Below are 25,892 nucleotides of genomic sequence, written 5' to 3' on the forward strand. Positions count from 1 at the left end.
GAACCTACGGTCTAAAGCTAGTTCAATTCTAGCTTCAGTCTGGTCAGGTTACTGTAGTCAAAATGAAACAGAAAACTGAGGTCCTTATCTCAGTAACCCAGACAAAAATCCCAAACACTCCTCTTTTTCTCTTTTCCCCTGGATTATCTAAATAATTGTTTTAAAGTTCTACTTTTCTAGCCTTGACTGTAGAGACCTGGCAGAGCAGTAACTGGAAGCTTGCCCAACATTGACCTACAGCGCAGTCTCTTTCAATTCATTAGTGCTCACCCCCACACTCCAGATAAACAATAAAACAACCAGAAACTTGCTGAGGAGATTTCTGCCAAAATTACATGCCTCCTGCTTCCAGACTTAAAAAACAGAAACTCAAAACTGACTTAGAGGAAAACAAAAGCACAAATAAAAATCAAGCATAGTGCAGTCCTACAAAGCCGGTTATACGGGTATATCTGCCATGTTATTAACATCCTGTGTAAGTGTTCCCAGAGCCAAATATGAGGGCTGACCACCCTCAGGCATTTTGCTCAAGAGCACACACACACACACAAATACAAACACACATGCGCGAGCGCGCACCCACACACCCACACACCCACACACACCACCCCCCCTACACACACACACACACTTCTCTCATTCCCAAGGGAGATTTCTTAAAGATAACCATGATGGCAGCTACATGGTTGTGCTATTTTTAAAAGATTTTATTCAAAGATGTGTTTGTACTTTCAATAGGACACAGGATATAATATACCAGTTTTAGATCACATTGCTTTCCCATTAGTATTCAGGGGAAAAAATGTTTCCCTATTGTATGGGTCTACAATAGATTTAAAAAAATCAAAATAAGGCAACATAGCACATTACAGAGTAACAAACATAGATGAAAAAATTAAGCACAATTTTCTAAACATACTTTTCAGCCTTCATTACCATCTCCCTAATATGCGACTCTGTATATGCACATGGTGTTTATCATCATTATCATATGAGTGGTCCTCTATAATCTTATATTAATAGAATACTAAAACCACCATTCTTATTTTCTTTGTTATACTTGTGAGTTTATTCAATGGCCAATATAAAGGTAGAAAGATCAGAATTTAGCACTGGGAGATACTTTTAAGATTTTTTTTTTAATCCACCATTTTACAGATTGGTAAACTGAAATTCATGAAGGGCTTGAATATAAAATATAAAACAAACTACTGCTAACCTGTTGTTTAAGTTATTCAGATAATTTCTTAAATTTTCCTCTTCATTTTTTCCTTGAAGACCTAATCTAGTTGAATTGGCTAAGACTCATTTCATATATGCAATTACATTTTGCAAACCAACAAGAGCATTTTTTATTTAAATTTTATTTTTAGTAAAGAAAAGTCTACCTTCTCTCTCCCAATCTCCCCCAAATGAAAAAGAAAGACAAACAAAACTCTCATAACAAATACATATAGTTAAGCAAAACAAATTCCTCCATTGATCATGCTCAAAAAATTGTCCTAATCTGTATTCTGAGTTCATCACAATTTCTGTCAGCTGATGGGAAGCAAGCTTCATTACTAGTCCTCTGGATTCCTAGTCCATCCTTGTGTTGATTAGGGTTTTCCTGTCTTTTAGAGTTGTTGGTCATTACAATGTTATTCTTATATATAACATATATATATGCTATGTATTTACATTAGTCTTCTGGTTCTGCTCACTTCACTCTACATCAGTTCATACAAGCTTTGGCAATTTTTCTCTAAAAGTATCTTCATTATCATTTCTTATTTTACAGTAATATGTAATTGTATTAATATGCAGCAATTTTTTAACCAATTCCCAGTTGATGTCGCTCCCTTAATTTCCATTTCTTTGCCTCTACAAAATGCATTGCACTGAATATTTTTGTACATATAAGTTGTTTTCCTCTTCCTTTGATGTCTTTAGCAGTATAGGCCTGCTAGTGGTATCACTGTGTGAAAGAATACACACAGTTTAGTAATTCAGGGGCATTTTCCAGAGTGACTGGACCAGTTTTCCATTAAGAGCACATCAATATACTTTTATTCCCACTGCACTTCCAACACTTGTCATTTCCCTTTTTTGTCAAATAGACAAGGTTTTGAGGGATCAAAGGCTTCTGAGAAATCTAGGAGCCATTAAATGACATTAATTAGATAGCACTTGAAGGCCATGTTTCTATGAACAATGAAACAATTCAAAAAGAGTAATCAGCAATCTGCTTTGTCCACCATTGCTCTAGGCCTAAATAGCCAAACGTAGGGTACCTCAACTGATAACTGAAATATAAGCTCTTTGGATTCTAATAATGATGACAAGACCCAATTATATAGCATTAAGGTTTACAAAATACTTTCCACACAGCAACCCTGTGAGGTAGATAGTGAAGTAATGTTATCTCCATTTTAGATATGAGGAATTTGATGTATGGAGAAATTAATTAACTTACTCAGGTTCACACAGCTAGAAATATCAGGGACGTTTCTAGAGATTCATAACTAGGTGTCCTGAAACTGTCGTATAAACACTGCTTCCAAAAGCAATGATGGTTTATGTTTACATAGTCCCTCAATATTTCTAAAACACTTTATGCATGTTATCTCACTTTATTATCATAACGTCCTTACATGGTGCTTTCCTGTGCACAATCAGATCACATAAGATGGAGGCAGCCACATGGGAGACATCAGAGACCTGCTCTTGGAAAAGGCATTCTGTGTTCTGAAACCACATGAGTATAGTTTCTTTTCGTTGGCTGAACAGTAAGAAAAAGTTGCATCAGTAACACTACCAGACTAGGACACTCTGATTCTCTTTCCAGTGGTATTCAAGGTGTGATGGTCTTAAAAGTTTAGGCAACATGCACTGATCTGGGTGCATGGTAAGGGTTACCTTCCTTCTGTCCTACTTAGACTCTTTGGTCGTGCAAATCAGGTTTTGATTTTTTTCATTTGTTTAACTTGTCCTTTTCGATTCTAGGCCCACACAGTGGTAGCCCCAGACCAAGGAACTCAAGCCATGGCAACCTTGAAATCAGAATGTTGCTGCTGGGTCAGCAGGGAATCCCTGAGAAGCCAGGGTTATAGGAAACAAGACCAAGGGGGCTTTAAACTTTGAATTTGTAGGACCATGCTATATAAGAACTGAGTTGAGTTGTGAATCTAATCCCATCCCTTCCCCAGAGATTGAGGTGGCATCAGGTATCACGAAAGTGTTGGGAGGAATGTTTGTGTGCTCTTGATAAACTTTAAAGTAAAAATTACTTTACAAAAGCTTATCTGATTGTCAAATGGTTAAACGGAACTGGGATGTAAAAGACATTTAAAATTGAGGGGACAAATTCAGTGGGGCATTGAGTCAATGGCAAAGGCTACTAATCCTTTCCTGGACAGAATCTCTGCTCCCCTCTACACATTTAATGATCCAGCAATATTGGCCTCCTTACTGCTGTTTGTCACACAAGTTTCTCCAACTCCTAACTGTGCATTTTCACTTGCTGTCTCCCATGCCTGGAATTCTCTCCTTCTTTGTCTCTTCCTCTTGGCTTCTCTGGCTTCCTTGAAATCTTAGTAAAAATCTGCAAGAACACTTTCTTGGTCCCCTTCGATGCCAGTGTCTTCTTTCTGAGAGTATCTCCAATGTGTACCATATATATCTTGTTGTATACTTATTGTCTTTTCCATTAGATTGTTAACTCCTGAGACCAAGGACTGAATGGATCATCAGTGCTTAGTACAGGCTTCATATAGATAGTAGGCCCTTAATAAATGCTTGTTTATTTGACTTGACTCTAAAACATACCCAACAACTAGTCTTCCAGCCCTTGCTAGAAGACATCCATCTCTTAAGTATCCCTGGCTGCCTTCAAAGCTTAGCTCAATCACCACCTTCCACATAAAGCCTTTCCCAATCTCCCCAGGAGATAGTGTTTTTCCCCTCCAAGTACTTCGTATTTATTTTGACTGGTGAGCCACACAGCCAATATGTGTCAGAGACAGAACTTGGACCCAGACCATGCTGACTCTGATTTCAATATATCTATCTTTATAGAAAGATGTAAATGACATATCTATAGCTAAATAAATATAGATGATATATTGCAGTGGGACAGTGAATAGCTACCTGACCTCAGAGCCAAGCAGAACTAGATTTAAATCCCTAATCTTACGTACTGGCTATGCAAATCTTTTCAAATTGCTGAACCTATCAATGCACTAGGTAACTCTCTTAGATTATAGATTGCAAAAAATGTGCCAAACTGCACTGGTACAGAGAATTTCTTCACCTGGGAGTTCCATATATAAATGAAATCACAATTTGGTTCATGCACACACACACACACACACGCACACACACAGTGGAATTTAAGTTCTAAGATAGCTGGAACTGTTTCATTTATGTCTTTGTATCTGCAGTTATTAACTCATAATAAGACCTTCATTATTACTTATTGGTTAGCTTCTTTATTCTCCCCACATCCCTACCACCCATGAAAACTTCTCTTTTCCAGGACAAAAAGAACCCAGTTTCTTCAACTGATCCTTATACAGCACAATCCAACAGCACTTGGTCACCATCTCCTGGATAATCTAAATAATCTGGATAGTCTATTAATTTCCTTCCTAAAATACATTGCCCATTACTGAACACAATACTTTAGCTGTAGTGGGACAAAAGCAGCATATAGCAGGACTATGGTTTCCCTGGTTTGAAACCTAAGCTCAAACCATGGCTGGGTTATATATTACTGTAACTTTGGGCAAGAAACTAGATCAGCAATAGGAACCATACCAGTTCCAAATCCTAGCCTAGGGTCTTAAGAATATCATTAAATTCAACTTGATAAAGCTTTTAAGTTAACCAAATTCAAGTAAGGGTCCTTGGAAATAAAGAAGTTTTAACAAAGCATAAAAATAATAAGTTAATACAAAGATTTATGCAATGGCAGAAGATCAACTGAATGGAAACTAAATTGGATTTGAGAAAATATGAGAAAGTAGAGATTTAAGAGAAAGAATTTAAGGAAATGGAACAGAGGGCTCTTGAAGAGAAAAATAGAATGACATGTTAAGGACATAAAATGACAAGGCATAGAGTGAGAATGCTATTCAAAATGATACAGAAGAAAATGAAGGACAGAGATTTAGTGAACAAAAGAGAAATTCAGTTGAAAAATAAATCATCTTACCCCCAACATGTCCCTTGACTTTTATCGCTTGCAACTATAGATTACTAAGAGTAGATATGTACTTGGTGAGATTGTTCTCTCTACATGGTTGAACTAATTCTTTTTTAGTCTTCCAGATGAAGAACTCCTTTTCTGTCCTATTCTAATCTGTATAACTTTCCCAATTTTTGTTTAATATTTTGCTTGGGGAAATGGATTTACTTGCTATTCAAGATGGAATTTGCATAAGCAGTGTTTTATGTAAGGGAGTAAGGTGGTGATATTAAGCTAACAATTACCCTGCTATTGAGAGCAAGCAGAGATAGAGATTTTCAGGCTACAGAAGGAGCAAACATTCAGACAGGTTCTTCTACTCTTCCCCACAAAGCCGTTAATCAAAGTTTGCATTGGAGAGAAGTGAGATCAAATATCTCCTATATTATACCACATGAGCCAAGCCATATTTATATCTGAAGAGCAGCTATACATACACACATACACACAGACATGTGTGTGATATATATATGATATATATATATATATACAAGATATATATATATATCTTATATGGTTATTTATAATGAATTATAGAATTTTAGATTTGGGAGAGGCCTCAGAGGCCATCTTTTCCAGTCTCAGAGACAAACTAGGATAAAGATGTCAAACCTCTGTCTACCTTTAGCACAAAATTAGACTCTGGAGGAAAAGTCATGAGAATGAAAATACAATTGAATTTTGTGAGAGATTAGTAAAAGTTATGGAAAGTTAAGTTTCCACAGAATAATTAATGAAGTATAAGCTTGAACAAAGAAGGGAATAAAAATTAACTAAGGTAGATGGACCCAGCCAATAAGGGAATAGCTAGTGGCTTTCTGAAAACCACAAACTTGGGATATAGGCAAAACTGGCCTAAACCAGCCAGATAACTATCAGGGTTGAAGAGAGAACTGGATCAAATGGCTATCACAGAGGCTTAATTGGCTAATTGAATATTACTTTACATACCCACAGGGAGGAGCTTTCCACCAATTTTGAACATGGGACATATGTTGAGGAGTTGCCTGTGAGGGGCGTATAGGGAAGATCGTAACCCAGAAGGGAACATACCAATCTGTTCTCTGAAGGGAGGTACTGAGCTGATGCTTCATCAATCTGCATCAGTCTTAACAGGATAAAGCTGGTCTCCCTCCTGTAATCCCCACTTCCATTTCCTAAAGAAGGGTGGAGTCCACTCCTGGCCAGGAACATTTACTAATTCCTTTGGATTCCTCAATAATAATAAATTGCCCTCAATACCTGAATTTCAGTGTCAAGTGTATTTCTAACAAGTTTTGTCAATACAGAGGTGCTAGCTCTCAGAAAAAAAAATGATTAAAATATCCATCACCTTTGACCCAAAGATTCCACTACCATACACATACCTCAAAGAGACCAATTGCAAAAAGACAGGCCCCATAAATGACAAAATATTTATAACAGCATTTTTGAAGTTGCAAATAACTAGAAACAAAGGAGGTATCTATCAACTGGGGAATGGTCAAGAAGTTATGGTAAATAAATGTAATACAATATTATATGATATAAAAAACAGTGAATTTGATGACTACAGAGAAACCCGAGAAAACTTATGATAAATTTATGTAAAGCGAAAAAAGCAGAACTAGAAAAATGAACTGTGCAATAATTTAAAAGTGCAAATGGAAAGAATAAGAACACAGCAATCAAAATTGAGTGCTTTGAATTTACAATGTCTCAGCTTGGTCCCCCAAAGAGATATGAATAGGAAGTCTACATTTTTGAAGAGGTGGGCAACTATGGGTATAGATCACTGCTTGAATTTTCAATGTGTTTAATATGTCCTGAACTGACTTTTCCCTCTTTTTTAAAATTCTTTGTTACAAGGAATAATTTTTTCAGATGGGGAGATAGTGGAATCATTAGGAAATATAGAGATGTAAAAAAGAAAAGATACCAGTAAAAATTATTTTTGAAAGGAAGAAAAATCAGGTTAGTGTTTAGGTGAGAGCATGAAGTCCAAAAAAGATTTTACCTTCAAGGCAATCCCTGAAAGACTTTTAAAAACCTAGTTAGAAAGATTTCATAATCATTTTCAAATTAACAAATTCATTACAGACTATTTAATTTTTTTTTGAAAGATGAATGCTGAGTTGGAATAATTATTTGAAACATTGAGGAAAGGTTGGCCAAAGGAGTTATGTACATCCAAAAGGAAGTTTGTACTGAGTTATTAATAGGTCAGCAAAACTACTAGAGCTCTTGCTCAATAATTCTCCATTCAACTTCCTCCTCCTGCTTCCTTGAACTCCAACCCCAATTACAGGCATCTACTACCTGTTATCTCACTCCTTACTCTAAGAGCTTACTTTCTGAACTAGACGTCACTGATGGCAAGCTTATATCCATTAAGATGTTAGTTTAAAATAACTTAAAGTTTTACCCTTTCCAGAATTTTCGACATTTTAATAGACTAAAAAGGCCTTCAAATCCAAAAGGAATGAATCCCTAATGTTCAAATTTCAGGAACTTTAACAGACCAGAGTGATAGGGAGGTTGGGAGGGAGTAGTTCCACTCTCATATGCAAGCAAGGATCTTCCTGGTACCCCTCAAATATTTTCTGACAACGCATAAATCCAGAAAAGCAGCATGACATAGTAAATAGAGCGACAGCCTCAAAGCCAGGAAGACTTGTCTTCATATCCTGCCTCTGACCCAGTCTGACGATATGATTCTGAGCAACTTACTTCATCTTTTAGAGTTGTACACAACCTTCTTAGACTGCAAAATTATAGTGTGTGTATATGTTGTGTATGTACATTAGCAGAATTACCTCCTGTGTTAGCACCCTATGCCAGGTCTTTCCCCTCTCCCTATGCATAAAACCCATCTTATTGGTAAAAATTTTTTTACTAGTATAAAGAGAGCAAAATAGACCTTAAATAAGAATGGTTCCATGTGCCCAAGGACAAAAGAAAATTAAGCAGCAGGCCTGAAACACTATGTTCAATGTCTTCTCACTTTATTTTTCATGTATAAATTTACTGCCAGAGGTGAGGGTGGTGGTGGTGGTGGTAGGAAATGAGCTATTAACTCCTATAGTAGATGTTAATTTCTCTTAGCAAAAGATATGGAGAGAAAGAAGAGGCTAGAATGGTGAAAGGGATTATAACTTTGGCAAATGTAGACGGTGGCAATGCACATTCTTTAGGCTCAGCCTTAATAAAAAAAAATGAATCTAACCATTTTTGGAAGAAATATTTAGAAGGCTGAGGTAAGAGCAGAGGTTTAGAGTGAAGAACAAGAATCAGCAGAAATGGGAAAATAACACAGTGGTGGAAAAAAGAAACGCAGGTGGGTGGTAATGAATTAACAATAACTATGCTATAGGTTGCATTGGGAAGCACTTTTATGAAGAATCTCCAAGTATTTTTATCTCACAAGAGAAGCCAATTTTTAGAAATCAAACAACCCATGGTTTCTGAGATTCTGCAAGCAAGATTCTGCAAGCATGGTAGAGTTGCTTGAACAATATGCGGCTATAAAATACTTACTCGAATCACTGATAATATGGCACAGGGGAAAGAACACTGGATTTAGAGTTAGAAGACCTCAGTTTGAATCCTGGCTCTGCCTGCATAGCCTTGATAAAGAATCTTCACCTCTCCATGCCTCAGTTTCCTCATCTGAAAAATGAGGGCTTTGTACTGGATGCTTTTGGTGGTTTCTTTTGATCTAAATCAATCTGCTATACCATTTATATTCATTGCACCTGAATTTATGTGAAAAATAGATGGCAAGCTTATCCATTATCCAGGCCTTTGATTTATTTTGATTCAAATGCCGAGGTAGGAAAAAATTATTTTTAATTGGCACTTTACGTACTTAATGGCTATAGTCACCCCTTAGGTATACTTTGCTTGTTCTATTACTTTTGATCTGTTTTTACATTAAAAGAAATGGGTTTTGTGTATCTCTTCTTTCTCATTTCTCACTAAGGCACTTCCTGCTTCTATTTCTTCCTTGTTCTTGCTCTCTTCTACAAAATGTATTTCCACTCCTTGTATGTTCATTGACAGAATGTGCCATGATTTTATTTTTTCAGTCTAGTCCATCTGTTAACATTCTGTTCTCATTTACTTCCTCTCATCTTTCAATCTACTATTTTGTTCTCAGGGACTCTTCTTTCCTCTCTGTCTTTAGATAATCCTAGTTTCGTCATTGGCACTGTGACTGTACAACATTTACTCTTGGAACATCAGAACCTCCCAGGATATGGGCCACATGGCAGTTAAACTACAAGCCAATTGGGTACTCTTCCAGCAAGAGCAGCAGTCCCTCCCCTCCAAAGCTTTGAAGCTGGGGGTGCCCTTTGCCCAAATCTTTTGTATCTTGGGAAACCTCCAGGATTTTTATTGTGACTTGGGTGGGATAAGCATCAGCTTCCAAAACAGCCTATGGAATTGGTTTTGGGGTTGTTTTTATTTTATCTTATTTTTGTTGTAAATAGTGATTCAAGTTTCACTACTTAGGGCAGATAATGTGACACAGTGGATAGACCACTGGGACTGGAGTCAGGAAGATCAGAGTTTAAATCTGGCCTCAAACACTTACTAGCTGTGTGACCCTGTGCAAGTCACTTAACCCCTGTTTGCCTCAATTTCCTCATCTGTAAAATGAGGTAGCTAGGTGGCAAGACTCATCTTCCTGAGTTCAAATCTGGCCTCAGACACTTTTAGCTGTGTGACCCTGGCCAAGTCACTTAACTCTGCCCCAGTTTCCTCATCTGTAAAATGAGCTGGAGAAGGAAATGGCAAACCGCTCCAGTATCTCTGCCAAGAAAACCCCAAATGGGGTCATCAAGAGTCAGACACACTGAAACAACTAAATAACAACAACAATAAAGTAGGGGCGATAATAGCACTTAGCTTTCAGGGGTTTTGGGGAGGTTCAAGTGAGATAATATTGGTAAAGTATTTAACACAGTACCTGGAACACAGTAGGTACTATATAAATGTGAATTATCATTCTTAATTATTTGTAAAGTAGTATTAAGGAAATACGAATCAATAGAGAATCTGTCTTAGATCTTCCCTAACTGCATGTATTAAGTGATCTATCTTCCTTAAAATTATTAGGGTATAATTTATAACTCCTTCTTACCTGTTGAATCATTTGTGAAGTATCGGAGGACTTATATTCCATTTTTCAAACTCAGCAATTGGATTCCAAGGCCAATTTATTACTATGTCTTCCTTTCCTGACTATCTTGCAATAACCTCTGGTCATGTATAACTTAGAGCCATAAGGGACCTTAAAGAACATCTCATCCAAATCGCCCTCATTTTATCAAGTCGGAAACTGAGACCCAGTTTAAAATAACTTTCCAGAGGTCACTCACACAATTAAGTAGCAGAGCTTAGATTTGAACTCAAGTACTGTGCATCTGAGTCTCACATTCTTTCTAACACACCATGCTGTATTATTGTCAGGAATTCATTGTCAGTTCAGGGGAAAGAACTGAGGAATGTTAGAACCTGAATTATTCAAAAGGGTTCCTCAATTCATAATGTAATAGCATTAAAGCAATGGAGGGCTAAACAGATTTAACACCTCTATTTTTCCCTTCACTAACTCCTTTCCCAAATGCAGGAGTGGAGAACCTGCTACTTTGAGGCCGCATGTGTCCTGTTAGGTCCTCAATTGTGGCCAGGCCACACCTAGAGGGCCACATGTGGCCTTAAGGCCACAGGTACCCCACCCCTGCCAAAATGGGTTTCCTGGTATAGATGCTCCTTCTTGTGGAAAAACATTTAAGTGAGATATATAAAACAGAGAAATATCAAGAACCTCACCCATTCCATGCCCATGAAGGAGCTTAAGGGAAGAAAAATGATACATGATTGCTGCCTTGGGGATTAAAGTCCAGGGAATTTCAGCACCTCCCCTCCTGCTATATTGGATATACTTTGTGCCTAATTGTCCTAAGCAGCTTCACAACCAGAGTCGTGGCCCCAATCTTTGCGGTGGTTGTTTTTGCTTCGGCCTTGCCTCTCTCTTGGCTTTCCATTCCTTCAGTTCTGTGCTTTTTTTTATTCAAACCATCAGAAACTGAGTTCATCTTCAAATCTGTCTTAAGAAATTGCCTTTTAATTTCACAACTAGGCTGGACTAGAACTCTTCATCATATCTTACTGTTTCCTTTCTGATTCATCCATGCAGCTAATTTGCACTTCATAAAGAGATCACTTAGCTTGACCACATATTTTACAGTTAGATTAACACTTAGCTGTCCTCCCTCTTTACTATCACATCCTGGCCTTTCAAGGACCACTCCTTTCCAACAGTTTTACTTGACCAGAGGATATAATGTTCCTTTGGAGATTATAATATTTTAGTATCTGGCATGGTTCCATACATACAGGGGTGACCAGGGAATAGTCTTTCATCGTGATTTTTATCCTTAGGGTGTATTTTATATGTCAGACTTTTGGGGTTACGGATTTTATTCTTGGGGAAAGAGTAGAAGATAATATAGAAAATCTAACTATCACATTTTTCAAAGCCTCAGTGCTCAAACTATAAGCTCAAAATGTTGTTTTTTATCATTTTTTTCTCTATAAGGACAAATAGCTATTTTCTACTACTCTCATTTTAAATCTTTTTTTAAAGTCATAGACAAATGTTATTGGGACCTTTGTCAGTAGTAGAGTGCATTTAAAAAAATCTATATAATGCAATACAACTGAACTACTTCTATAAAAACGTAAGGCAACTCTACTCCACTCAAATAGAAGTGGGTTAGCAGATGTGAGATCTGAATATTCAATAACCACTGAGCAGAAAGAGTAAATCTCTGTTTTTTGTTTCCGTTAATTATACTAATTAAAATTAGAACTTCCACCATTAAAATTACCTGCAGCTGTGTGCTGCTCCATGCTATTGTTGGTGCACACTGAATATACTCCAACAGAGGGCACCAAGAATTACTCGTGATCCTCACACCCACACAGTCTTGTCACTTTGGAAAGATTGCAGACAGCATAACTAATAAAGTTATTGTCCTCTTTTGAAAGAATAATAGCATGTTTGAAGCGAGTGTATTAACCCCGTTGTAAAGGATTGATTGCACTCTGTAGTAAAGGAAATGAAAGAACAAAGACAGAATGTTTTAATTCTTACCCTGTTTGCTCTTGCGAGTTTTATTCTATTTCAATTTACACCTATATTCCAGAACATTGAAAATGTATCACCCACAGCCTCAAAGACAATTTTATTTTTCCTACATGCTTTTTTTTTCTTAGCAGTTTGATGCTTTTAAGAACAGATGGGTATGATTACTTAAGAAGTTGTAGTAAATAAGGAAGCTCTAGCTATCTGGAACTGCCCTGAATTTAATTTGTCATGGTGACTATCATAAGAAAAGGAAACAGCTAGGAGAAAGATTTTTCAAATGTAAAATAGTTATGTTTGATGACTTCAATCTCATGAGCCTTAAAAAGTAACAGGTTATAATTATGATTTCCAATCTCTAAGAAAATGTATTAATTCAGTTCTATAAGAGTAAGATTTCAGAAACAAAAAACACAAAACCAGAACTGTGATCTGAATCTGAAAGTTTTAATGATATCCTGGCATTAGAATTAATATCACCAATATAAATGACAGTGCTATTCTCCCAGAAAGAAGTACTGCCCACACTGCTTCCACAATGTTGAGGGAGATAATAATTTCAGCTAGAGACTAGGTTGTCTTAAAATATGAAATGAGATATAGGCGATAAGGGGAGAGAATTTCTGAAATTTTTACCTAGGACCCAGAATTTCAAATTTTAATATCAATATCACTACTTTATTGAATTTTTATGAATAAGAAGGTACACGCAAAGCTCGAGCTGGTTTATTTTCCTGTACTGGACATCTCTGTATTCAGTTCTCCAAGGTAAAATGGGACTTAATATAGTTTATGAGTAGTAACATAAAAATTATTCCTATTCCATACAAATATTCACTGTTTAAAAGGTGACAGATTTTTAAAACACAAGAAATACAAAGATAATGACAAGATGAAACTCAACTCACAATTGAGTGATAGATGATGGACATTTCATACATTATCTATTGGGCATAAACCTATATAAAAATACAAATAAAACTCTCTTTTATTGTTAATGAACATCATTTGAAATCATCCTTGTGTGGTGATCTAACACTTATAAAACTACTCACCTTTTCTGAAATGCTGTTTTTAAGAGCATGATTCCTGTAATTGCATTTCCATCCCTTTCGCCACGATGTATCCATAAAGACATTTGGCATCTCATCAGCAAAAGCAGCAGATGGAGAAAGGCCTTCCTACGTGCTCTGTCAAGGGAATTGCAAGTTTAGGTGGGGTTTTAATAGACATCAAGGATTTACTGACATAACATAGATTGCATGCCTTCACATTCCATCTATTATTTGTGCCTTTCTGTTTTAATGGAAATGAAAACAATTATAGTATAGAAAAGATTTAGCTTCTCATTGAGAGCATTGTGCCACATTCTATGAAGACATATAAACTGCCACAATATCTGTAAAAATGAAGTATTTACACATCAGATGCCACTAGTTAAACTTGATTTCTCTTAACTTTTGTAGGAAACTTCTTTAAAAATTCAGACAAACCAAGAAAATTCTTATTAAATGTTACTCTTTTTCCTCCTAAGTACAGTACAAAGTCTTTTTTTTTTAGCATTATTTCAACTTACATTTTCGCACAATTGAAACTTTTTTCAGGATCCGTTAAATTTTCTATGTTGCTAATGAATTATTCCTGCAATTTGCATGTAATTCCCACAAACACTGAGGAAATTGATTATTCCGAATTTCTCATCCTACTTCTCTTAACGGCCTAGTCAAGTAGTAAGCTGTAAGAGCTCCCTTCTCAGTTAGCATGGGCATTAGACCAGGGTGCATCTTTAAAAACCTAAGCATCCATTCACACTTTGTGTAGGCATTCCTGTCCATGTGGTTGCTATAGCAAAGGGAACCATCTCTGAAGAAAGTACTAAAAAATCAATCAGAGCTTATATAGGAACCTTTAAGTGTCCCTAACCTGAGTATTGGCCAAGTTTTCGTGGTGCTACTTTCCCCTCAAATACAATACAATGCCTTTTCACTATTATCACAACTTACATTTTCCCACAATTACAAGTAGCATCACACACCTTGTGTGTGTGATGTCTTTCATTTCCAACTACTCACTGTAACTTTCTTTTAATATGTAAATGCCCAGATTGTATTTTCAAAAACAACCACAAAAAAAAAAAACAACAACACTGGACAAATCTGTATCCTTGTTATTGCCCAATTTGGCTTTCTTTTTATCTCTAAAAGATAAATCTTTCCTTCTTCCACATCAAAGAGACATGAATGCTCATAACTAGTGAGTACTCTACTCTGATAATTATTAGTATAAATATATTCTTTTGTCCTATTAACTTTATCTGGTTGTTGCCAAAGTACATAGATATGCATGGATAGTGAGATAGATGCATCTTTTATCTGGGGATTTAAACATGGACTATAAAAGAATGTCACTGTAATAGGAAATGTGTAAATGTGTGCAAAGTATAGAATTTTTCACACTTCACTTAGTGTTTTATGAACCTTTATTACAGATAATAGCATTTGTTTCCTAAACAATCCAGAAAATATAAGAGGGAAAACATAAAATCTAATATTTGAGATCCATGCCAAATCTGTTTGGATATATGTGTATATATACACAATACACCCATATGATATTTATATGTAAACATATAAATGCTTATACAATATGTGTATATAATATTGGGGGTCTATATAGAATTTAATCATGTATATTATATATATGTATATGCATGTGTATATATAATCTTTGAACAGTCACTAAATTAGAAATTCTTAATGTTAAGTCAATTATCCAGACCAAGATCAGATGTCATGATGAAATTTCCCTAGATCTGTGAAACCCTTTTTAGAAGTATCAGGAAAAATAGGAAATGCCATTGTCAGTAGAGTGCTGGACTTGAAGACAGGAAGATCTTAGTTCAAATCCAATCTCAGACACTAATTAGCTATGTGCCCTCTAGGCAAGTAACTTATCCTCCCTTGGCCTTAGTTTCCTCATCTGTAACATGGAGATAATAATAGCTCCCGTATTTCAAAGACTGTTTGGGGATCAAATGAGATAATATATGCAAAGTACTTTGCAAATCTTAAAGCCATATATAAATGTTTACTATCATTATTTTTATTGAGACCAAATGACTCTCCAAACTCAAACCCTTCAAATACTATTAAGCATAACTTACATTTCCATAGCACTAAATGTTTACAAAGTGCTCTCCTTATAACATCCCTGTGGAGCAAATCATGCAAGTATTGCTACTCCCATTTTTCAGGTGAGAAAATATGTTATACAAGTTATGAGTAAGTTATATAATAAAGGGACAAAGTGACTTGCCCATGCTCATGTAAGTAGTAAGTATAAACATTAGGTCTTGAACCTATGTCTCCTTGCTCCCACCCAGAGCGGTATTCTTTCTACTCTGCCATACTGTGCATTTAAAGTCCAGGAAGGTAGGGCAATTTGGTCTAGAAAAAGTTCTTTTAATTCAGATCTGCTAGTAGCTATGCAAAATCATTCCCTATTATTTAAAATAAGTTAATAATTTACAAGTATCAACATTTCCTCAAAGAAAATAGGTATCTTTCTGAATATAGCTTGCATGTTGAAGTTTCTAACAACGCCACACAAACACACATGCATGCACGTATAAACACACACACCTGCCTATCCTAAGGCAAAGAGACAAAAATATCTTAGATTAGGATCTCATTTGACTTCTGAAGCCTTGAAAATATAGAACATAAAATAAGTTTCCTTAACATTAGAGAAAGGAAAAAGAAATATTCACAGTCTGTATGAGATATGAGAGTAAATGTGAGTTAAATGGACTGGCACAGTAAACAATTATATGATTCACAGAGCAGGCGGGTAAAGTGCTGAATGCCATCTATCAAGTGCCTGCTTCCAGACAATCCCAAGAACTTTGAACACAGCAGGATCATGGTGGGAGATCATAAGACTCATTGAAGTTAATACACATTGCCAGGTACTCTGCTTTAAGTGTTGAGAACTCTATACTCATCTAAATAAATTTATATACATTAGAGGAGTCATCATACATACAAAAAATATTTGTAGTTTTTCTTTCCATGGTAGCCAAACTTTGGAAATTAAAGGAGTGTCCTCCCTTAATTGGGGAATGGCTAGGCAAATTGTGGTATATGAATGTAGCGGAATGTTATTGTACCATGTGAAATGATGAAAGGGACAATTTCAGAGAAAACTAGGAAGACTTTTATGAACCGATCCAAAGTGAAGTGCAAAGAAATAAGAGAGCAATTTATACAATGATAACAACATGATAGAGAAATGCAAATATGAAAGATTCTAGAACTCTGATCAACAAAAAATAAATCAAAAGTTCAAAAGGACAAATATGAAACATGCCACTCCTTTGCTGACAGAAAGGGGATGGACTTAAAATGAATAAAGAGACTATGTTTTCAGAGATGGATAATGTGGGGATTTGTTTTGCCAAATTATACAACTATGTTTTAAGGGCTTTGGTTGTACAGTTTATTTACTTTTTAAAAATTTGCTAAATGGGTACAGGTAATGGGAAGGACAGATTAATTTATAAACAACTAGTTAATTGAAATTATTTTTACATTATTAAAAAAGAAGTGTCTAATCCTTCTAATAGTTTGAGTCTAATTCTTGTTTTCAAATGGACATATTAACAGACTAATAATGGAACATGGCATGTGTCCTCATTTCTTTTCTAGATGATGTAGTTTAAATCACACATATAGTGTCATAGTGAGGAAAAGGCAGGAGACAAACATTTATAAAGTGCCTAGTATAAGTGCCAGACAGTATTCTATGACCTTTACAAATATTATCTCGTTTGATACTTGCAGCTACCCTGTGAGAGAGGCATCGTTATTATCCCTTGTATTATTAATAAAATAATATTATTATTTTACAGTTGAGGAAATTGAGGCAGACAGAGATTAAGTGATTTGCCCATGATCGCAGAGCTACTAAGAATATTGGCAGGTCTTATAACTTATAATTCATATACTCCTGACTCCAGGTTTAGCTCCCTATTCACTGTGCCCCCAGCTGACTTTACAGAGGATCATAGGATCTTAGGGTAGGAAGGGACCCTTAGAAGAAATCTAATCCAAGCCCATCATTTTGCAGAAATGATAATGAAGGCCCAGAGAAGAGACATAACCTGGCCAAGTCCCAATGATTCATGAAATTGGCCCTAACTAGTTGGGAATGTCAACAACAGCTGATTTTGATGGAAACAAAGGTCAGTAAATATAAGAGAATAGGAGAAATCGATAGGAAATTGAGACTACTTCTTTGCATCACAAAGAAAAATAGTTAAACAGTATAAAATGGTCCTAGAAGAAATGAGCTAAAATAGGAAATGATGACATTTCAAAAAAATTCAAAATTCTATTAAAATATTAATTTGGAGGGCATGGATTTCAGATAATTGGAATATATCACGATGATGTGTCCATAGGTTAAAAAGGCTAGGTACGAAAAGGATAGGAGTAGTCAAATTTCTTTGGTTAAATCACAGTGGAAAGATAAGAAGGTGCTGGGCTCAAGACCTATGTCAGTCAATTAGCTCTACTGTCTCAAGGCGGTATACCGATTTGGGTTACAATTTCCTCACGTATAAAAAGAGTAAGCTGGACTAAATTCCAGCTTTAAAGGTTATGATCTGATGGAATTTTGGATGCTTAGATAACTTACTTCCTTATGCAAATTCATTTGGAAATAATGTTTCTTTATAGAACCTTCTTGGCATCATTATTTAAAAACAAACACACCGTTGCTTCCTGCCTGTCCACCATCATCCACGGGATCCACAATGAAGTCAGTGGTTCAGGGAAATCTCCAGCTAAAGAATATTTGGTGGAAGTTTGAAGATAACCCTGACCATATAGCCAATGGCACACACACACGCGCACGCACACACACACACACACACACACACACCCCGATACATGCATAAAAATAGCTGACCATCAATTGAAAGAAATATTTGTGAAACATCTTATTGTTAACCACAGTAGAGACACTTGCAGACTATGCTGTGATACTGGTTTTAAACCGGTTAGGTATTGAATCATCTTAGATTCTGTTTACTACCTCTGAGCCTTCCACTTGGTTATCCATATTCTTTGGAATTGGTTTTCTTTTTTTCACATGGCACTTCTGAGGAACTTTTGAGTTACAACCCTCCTCATTACCCTGTCCTTAGGTTCCTCAAACCAGGATAGCATCCATCAGGGAAATAAAACTCTCCAAATTGGGCCCCATGATAAAGAAGAATACAAGTTTGTGATATTCTTGGAAAGTCCTTCCAGCTTCCCATTCCTACATAGCTATGGAAATCCTAGCAGTCACGATGAGTGCCCTCTAAGAGTGACAATTGAAACCAAAGGCATGGAATACTACATTTCAGCAGGTGCTGAATCATGCAATGACCTACAATGCTTCATTTCAGTGTATCTGGTTACTCTACACCAAAAACAAAAAATGCCTAGCTGCTAGTGTGCCTGTACATCTTCATGGAAAGAGCTAGGGACAAAGTGATCATTCCTGAGAACTTTTCTGCTACAGATATCCTGGGGGAATTGCTACTTAATTGAAATGGGTTTTTTTGTTTGTTTTTAACCCTGGGAGCTCCATTCCAAGAATACCAAAGTCATTTTACTTTTCTCAGAATTGATCATGTAGGCTGCTTGTTGTTCCTCTCATTATCTGCTAGCGGATTTGGAGGGTTTCCTGGAAAAAGTTCTATGTGGCTTTCACTGATCTATGTTATAGCAAACCTGTTCATCATTAGAACCAGTGGCTATAAAAAGGAGAAGGGCTCCCTTGTATAGTATGTCCATGTTTTCTAAATGCTTGTCTAAGCCCTCTGCTGAATCTAGCCAGCCTTGATATATCAATTTATGTGTGGCTTTAACAAATATACAGCCAATTAAGACCCTATACATTCTTATCAAATTATGCAACTGAAAGAAGAATTCTTCAATGATACATAGCTGAATTGACCACAAAAACTTTATTTCCCCTTTGTTCTCCAAATCCCATGGACCCTCATACTGGATCTAGTGTCCATGAACTTCAGAAAGGCCCAGACAGAATTGACTTAGCTAAATGGACCTGATAGATCACAGACAAGCAATTCTTATGGAACAATCTGGTACTTCTTAGCAGTGGTCCAAGAGGGAAGAGAAATTTAAGAGTTCCATAATGAAGGAGTCTCTGCTGGATAAAGTTCCTTCTGCTGTCTTCCTATCAATTTGGAATACTCTACCATCTGCTCCTGCTCCTCAATGTGGGCCTACCAGCTAGACAGGTTCTCTCAGTCTAAATTTTAGTGGATTCATAGGCTTCCCTCATCTTTCTAGATCATAAAATTGGCCTAGTGGGCACAGGCGCTCTACTATAGCCCCAAGAAGCAAATTGTTATTAGGCAGCTCTTATAATCAGGGCCAGTGACCTGGAAATCTAAACTTTTTAGGTACAGGTGAAGGAACATAAGTATGGCCTCACTGTAAAGGTAACTCGATCCCCAGTCTTTCCAGTTTTACTGGGGATCAGGTGGCTGATTTGACCTGAGTCATTTCTTGGTGCACTGGGGCAGTCCTGTTCCATTTCACCTATTGCTGACAGAATTGCAAGGGAAACAGACATTGAGGTTTCCTGCCAGGCTATCTCTCAGGAGCCAGGTATCACACAGTCAGCTTCGTTCCAGAAGTTGTAGGATATATTCATTGCTGTCAAGGTGAAAGTACAGCCTCCACACAGACCTTGGCACTGTGCAATTAATTTAGTTCCCAGCACCCCATCCCCTCAAGTCACATTGATTTAGTGACCAAACCCAAGAATGAAACACACTGGAGAAAAATTTGCAGAAGTTGTTTTTGCATCCTTCTACTTCTTCATGAAGATTTAACTACATGAAATTTAAAGTTTTTGAATGAATGAAATCAATGAAGATAGGATAAGAAGAGAAATAATGGAATGGGGAAAATATTTTTCATCAAATATCACTGTCTGTGAAATACACAGGTAAATTATATTAACATGTCACATCAGGATAAATAAGTGATCAAAGGATGGGAACGATTTTCTAAAGAAAGACTGAAAACTACAAATGAACAAATGAAAATATATTCCAAGGCATTAATACTAAGAGAGATTTATATTTTTAAAAAATCTGACACTTTACTTTGTACCATAAGAACTGGAAAGGATGAAAAAAATGTGAATGGTTGGCATTTGAGGGGAACTAGGAAAATAGGCACATTGATGCACCGTTGGCAGAGCTGTTGAGTGGTCCAACCATTCTGGACTTCAATTTGGACTTATGTAAAAAAGTGACCAGGAGAGGATTCTGGGAAGATGGCAGAGTAGGTCAGAAAATTTCAAGCTCTCAAGATTTTCCTCCACAAAAGAGATTAAAATAGTGCCTCTGGTTGAACACAGAGCTGTGAAAAGAAATAAGAGTTGGGGAAGAACAGCAGTCCTCCTGGGAAAATTGGAGAAGACCTGAAGAAAAATCCCAGGATGATGTTTGGTCCCTAAGAAGAGTAAACACCTCCAGGCTAGGGTCAGCTTTAACAAACCAAAAGCCTTGGGGTTAGCTGGGTTGGGAGGCTGCCTCAGCCCCAGCCACAGGAACTTTTACTCCTGGGATAGTGAAAGAAGTTGGGCATCTGACCTGAAGAAGTTCTAGAGGACGTCTGCTGATAAGGAATACCAGACCCAGCTGTGCTGGGGATAGCGGCAGGGGCGAAGAGAAAAGGAACCAGCACATGCCTGGTGAATGCAGAGAGATCGAGCCTCTACGATAACAGAATATGTTATGCTGTTACTACATTGGATGTTTTTGCTTAATTGTATGTTTTTTGTCACAAGGGGACATTTGATCTGGAGGGAGATGACTATGATATAAAGATAAAAGACATCAATAAACTTTTTTTCAAGAAAAAGCTAAGAAACTAAGGCTCAACCATGATTATTAGACCTTTATTGCCATTATAATGTTAGATTAGCACTTTCTATTTCTAGTCCCCACTTATTGAACCACTTGCATTAGAGGCCTCTTTATTAAATTTGATTTGAAAGGGAACTACAATCTTATTCAGAGTCTAGAGGAGTCTCAGTGGAAAGGAAATCTTTTAGAGTCCCAGGTCCCTTAACATGTTTATTAGTGTTTGTTTAAAATTCTTGTGTTCTGGGTGTCCCTGAGGATGGTAAGGTGACTCCCAATCCCAAAAATACTCTTAGGCTTGAACTCCTGGAAAGGGCAATCCAGAATGTAATTGGTGACTTTTGAGGAGAACTTTGTAAATTTTGAAATTCAAGAGGGAAGAAAAGCATAGACGTGCATTCCTTGAGAATTATAGTAAGTAGACTGAAATTAAGCACACCATAAATTAACTATAAATAAGTGATACACCCCTTACTTACCTCATTGTATATTGCATGATTCTCTGGGAGCAGGGAGGGAATTATATAGGAAGAAAATCTAGGTGAAGTAAAAATAAAAGATAGAGATAAACAAGTAGGACAGCTTTGAAATTGATGTGATTTTTTCAATGCAAGTTATAGGTAAAAGAGATTCATGGTTTCAAGTACAATCCTCTTTTTCTATTCTGTGTATGTGGAATTAATGATATTTATCAAGTTCGGAATAATCAAAAAAGTTTAAAAAATAATGCCTCAGGCTTTATTCATACCTGCTGATAGTTAGACAAGAGTCCAAATGAAAATCTAGACATTCTCAATTTGGTACATGGAATGGAAGCACTGCTGAGCTATGGCTTTAGCTCAGAAGTTCTCAAGGAAGAACTGTCTATGATATGATTCCTATTTTTCCTGAGAGGAACCTCAGCAAGGGGAGACACAGCAGCAGAGTTTTTAAAATGCACATTGGAAAGAAGGAGAAGAGTGGAGAGGAGGGCAAGGGAGATTAGAGGAGCACCTTAAAATAATGTTAAATTAAGATTAGAAGAAGAACTTGGAGAGCAGCAGGGGTGGGGAACCTCAAGTGCAGCCCTTTGACTGAATCCATGTTCTGCCAAAAGGCTGCACCCAAGGACCTAGAAGGCCACATGTGGCCTCAAGGATGTAGGTTCCCCACCCCTGTATAGTGTCTGCTCAGATTTATACCAAATGTGCCTTCTTCTATCCAATATTACCAAGCTTTGACTAATCCAATTACACTGTTTTGATCTAAATTATTTGTTGACAACCACTGGAACTAAAAGGAGGCAGTTTCCCAAGGAATCAGGGCTAAGCCAATATAAAATATATTGAATCTAGACTCCAAGCAGTTTCAAGAGTAACAGGAAGTGGAAGATTCCACAGAAACTTCAAAAGAGGAGGGCTCACTCATTGGAAGAGTATTCCTGTGATTTCACCAGACGAGACTCTGGGTAACCATTAAGGAGTCCCCCTGGCTTTGAAAACCCAGATGCTGGTGCTTCTCTCTCTGGTAACTATATATGTATGTATTGCTATGGACAGACAGATGGTCTGTCTGCTGATTTGTGTTATTTGCTCAGTTTATATAATTTCTGGTTGTAATTTCTGTTTGTGTTTTCCTTGAAGTTCAGGGTGCTGACTTGTTCCCCTGAACTAAGTGAATGATGTATGTATACTTAATTAAAGTGAGATTGTAAACTGCCCCAAAAAATAAACTCCAAAAGAACCCATTACAATGATGATAATTCCAGGCATTTTTACAGCAAGGTGGGGCTTGCAAAGAACTTTACATCTACATGGGTTCTAGTTATATATCACCTAACCTAATTAAGTTCATTTTTTCAGCCTTTAACAAAGCCCCATCTTCAAATCTTCTTATTTCCCTGTTACAAAAGGATACTGTGAGGATGAATGAAAACATATATTAGAAATATTTTGAACTCTAGCAGACAGCATCCCTAAAAACTCAAATTTGTATTATAAAATTGTATTATAAAAGTCCTGTGTCTGTGACCAACAAATGCAACTGCAGACAAGAACTGTCCAGATGTTTTGCAGCACTTGATAAGTGGAGTCATTCACCTGAAAGACTGAGGGATTTATTTTGAGATATATGCGATTACAGTGGTTGCTGTTATAAAGCTGCGGGTTGTTCTTTCCTTTCTGTCATAGGACTACTTTATAATTTCTGTGAGATCCTCTCTGCATGAAATAATGTACTTTAATGTAGATTTCCTGCAGCATTCCACAAATCCTTCTCTGTGGGATTTTATGTTTCAACCAATTCAATGTACTCATATCACTTTTAAAGTCACTTTTACTTACAGTCTCATAATGTTAGACCTGACTAGTAATTTTAACCTTACCATAGACAGTTTCTGTCATGTTGTTGCTAAATCTTGAAACCCTAGAACTGTGAACCACAAGACAAAATGGTATACACATATTTTACCCTCAGACTGATTTCTAAGTATTGTTCTGTGATATGTCATAAAAAAATTTGTTTTGGAAAAAAAGAGGAAAAATTGTGTAATTACAATATTGATTTTTAAAATAAAAATAAGATATTTTTTACATATTCTGACTAGTTCAATTTTAATCTAAGTCACTCACAATCTTGCATTGTTATCTAGCTGCCAGTACAGTAAGGTTGTTACCCATATGGGGTATATGCTACAGACACACACACACACACACACACACACACACACACACACACACACACTATTCTCTACACTTGGACAGTTCTTTTGGGGTTAGCCTTATTAATTTCACTTCCAATTTCAATAAACTTTATTGGTATGGCAAGGAATACAAGCATGGCTAGAATCAATAAATTATGTTTGTGACTTTAGGGCAGCAGGTTTCACAAAGGTAATGGGATTTTTCCCTTGCATCCTCATTTTCCATTAACTATGGGAAATGGAAGAGAAGAAAATATTTCAGTACTAGAAAGACAAGAGCGTAGAGAAAAAATTGACTTTTTGGCAGAGCTATTGTATGAAGCTAGCAGTGAATCCTATAGTAAATGAGTGTGTAGGGGGGAGGTATTTCAGTGTTTTTTTTTTTATTATCCTTAAAAGCATCCTACATGTTTAAGGGATATGCTCAAGGATATAGTTAATTATTTGAAGATCTCCCACAAGTGGATGATAAGCACCTAAGAGGGAGAAGCTCTGTCTATTTAAATTAGATCGATGTGCCACTTTGAGTTATATACAAATGCAGCCATAGAAATAAGTGTATTTAACATTTTTCTCATTTTTAATGTCAAGTAAAGCATTTTAAAAAAAAAGCTTTTCAAAGCATTCAATACTTTCATATCTGTTGTTCTGCTCAGGAAACAAGGGGAAGAGGACTACGCTGAAACTGTAAGATCTTCCAGATGGTCCAGTCCGTGAATATTGTGCTGATTGCATTAAATCCAGATCATTACAGCACCTCCTCAGAAAGATACACAGTAACTCGAAGGAAATCAGTCTAACAATCCATATGAGAAAAATTAAATAGATTTAAATGTACCTCCTGTCCAGATTCTGACATGCATATGGAAGACTATTCCATTGACCTAGCATATTATTCTTAGGTTTTTGAAATTGAAATCAATATTAGAGGGGGGAGAAAAATGCAGCAAACTCCTTCATTGAGGACTCATCATTAATTTTATGGGATTTCCCTTCATCAAAAAGAAAGAGTAATTTAAATGATTCGTTCGATACCCCCAAGCCTCTGATGACTCCAATACATAGGCAAGGAACTCATCATGTTGAAAAGACTGTTTATTTAAATTGTGTTGTTGCACGAATTGATCCAACTATTCTTGAAAGCAAATGAGAATTATGATAAGAAAATGATTAAATGTTCATGCCCTTTAACCCAGAAACCAACTGTTGATTATGTATACCAAGAAGGTTAAAGACAAGGGGAAAAAAAGATGCCAAATATTCACAGGAGCACTTTATTGTAGTAGCAAAATAAGTTCCCATAAACCAGGGAATGGCTAAAAAAATTGTGGTACATGAATATAATAGAACATTACTATGTTATACGAAATGATGATTGTGATGAATACAGAGAAGGATGAGAGGACTTATAGGAATTGACGTAGAGTGAAGTAAGCATAACTAGGAAAACAACATACACAATGACTTCAATTTTGTAAATGGAAAAAACTAGTTTAAAAAAAGAAACTGCAATTATAAAGACTAAGCTTCTTCTGACAAAAGATAGGAGAAAATGTACCTCCCTCTCTTCCTGGAGAGGTAGGGGAATATGGGTATGGATCATTGCATGCAGTGTCAGCCTGGGGTAATGTATCTGCTAGTTTTGCTGATCTGTTTTCTTCTTATATTCTTTGTTACAATGGCAGATACTCTGGGTAAGAGAAGGGGAGAGATATACTTAGAAATGGAAGAATACAAAAAAATATATCAATAAAATTTTAAATTAAAAAATCACAGTGCAACTGAACAGTTCTACTATGCAATAAATACATCTCTATATAACAAAGAAAAAGCCCAATTAAAGGAATGTTGACTAGCTCATTATATTTCAGTCCATTTTCAGGTTTCAGTTCTT

Source organism: Trichosurus vulpecula, chromosome 7 (assembly GCF_011100635.1).
Source record: "Trichosurus vulpecula isolate mTriVul1 chromosome 7, mTriVul1.pri, whole genome shotgun sequence".
NCBI lineage: Eukaryota > Metazoa > Chordata > Mammalia > Diprotodontia > Phalangeridae > Trichosurus > Trichosurus vulpecula.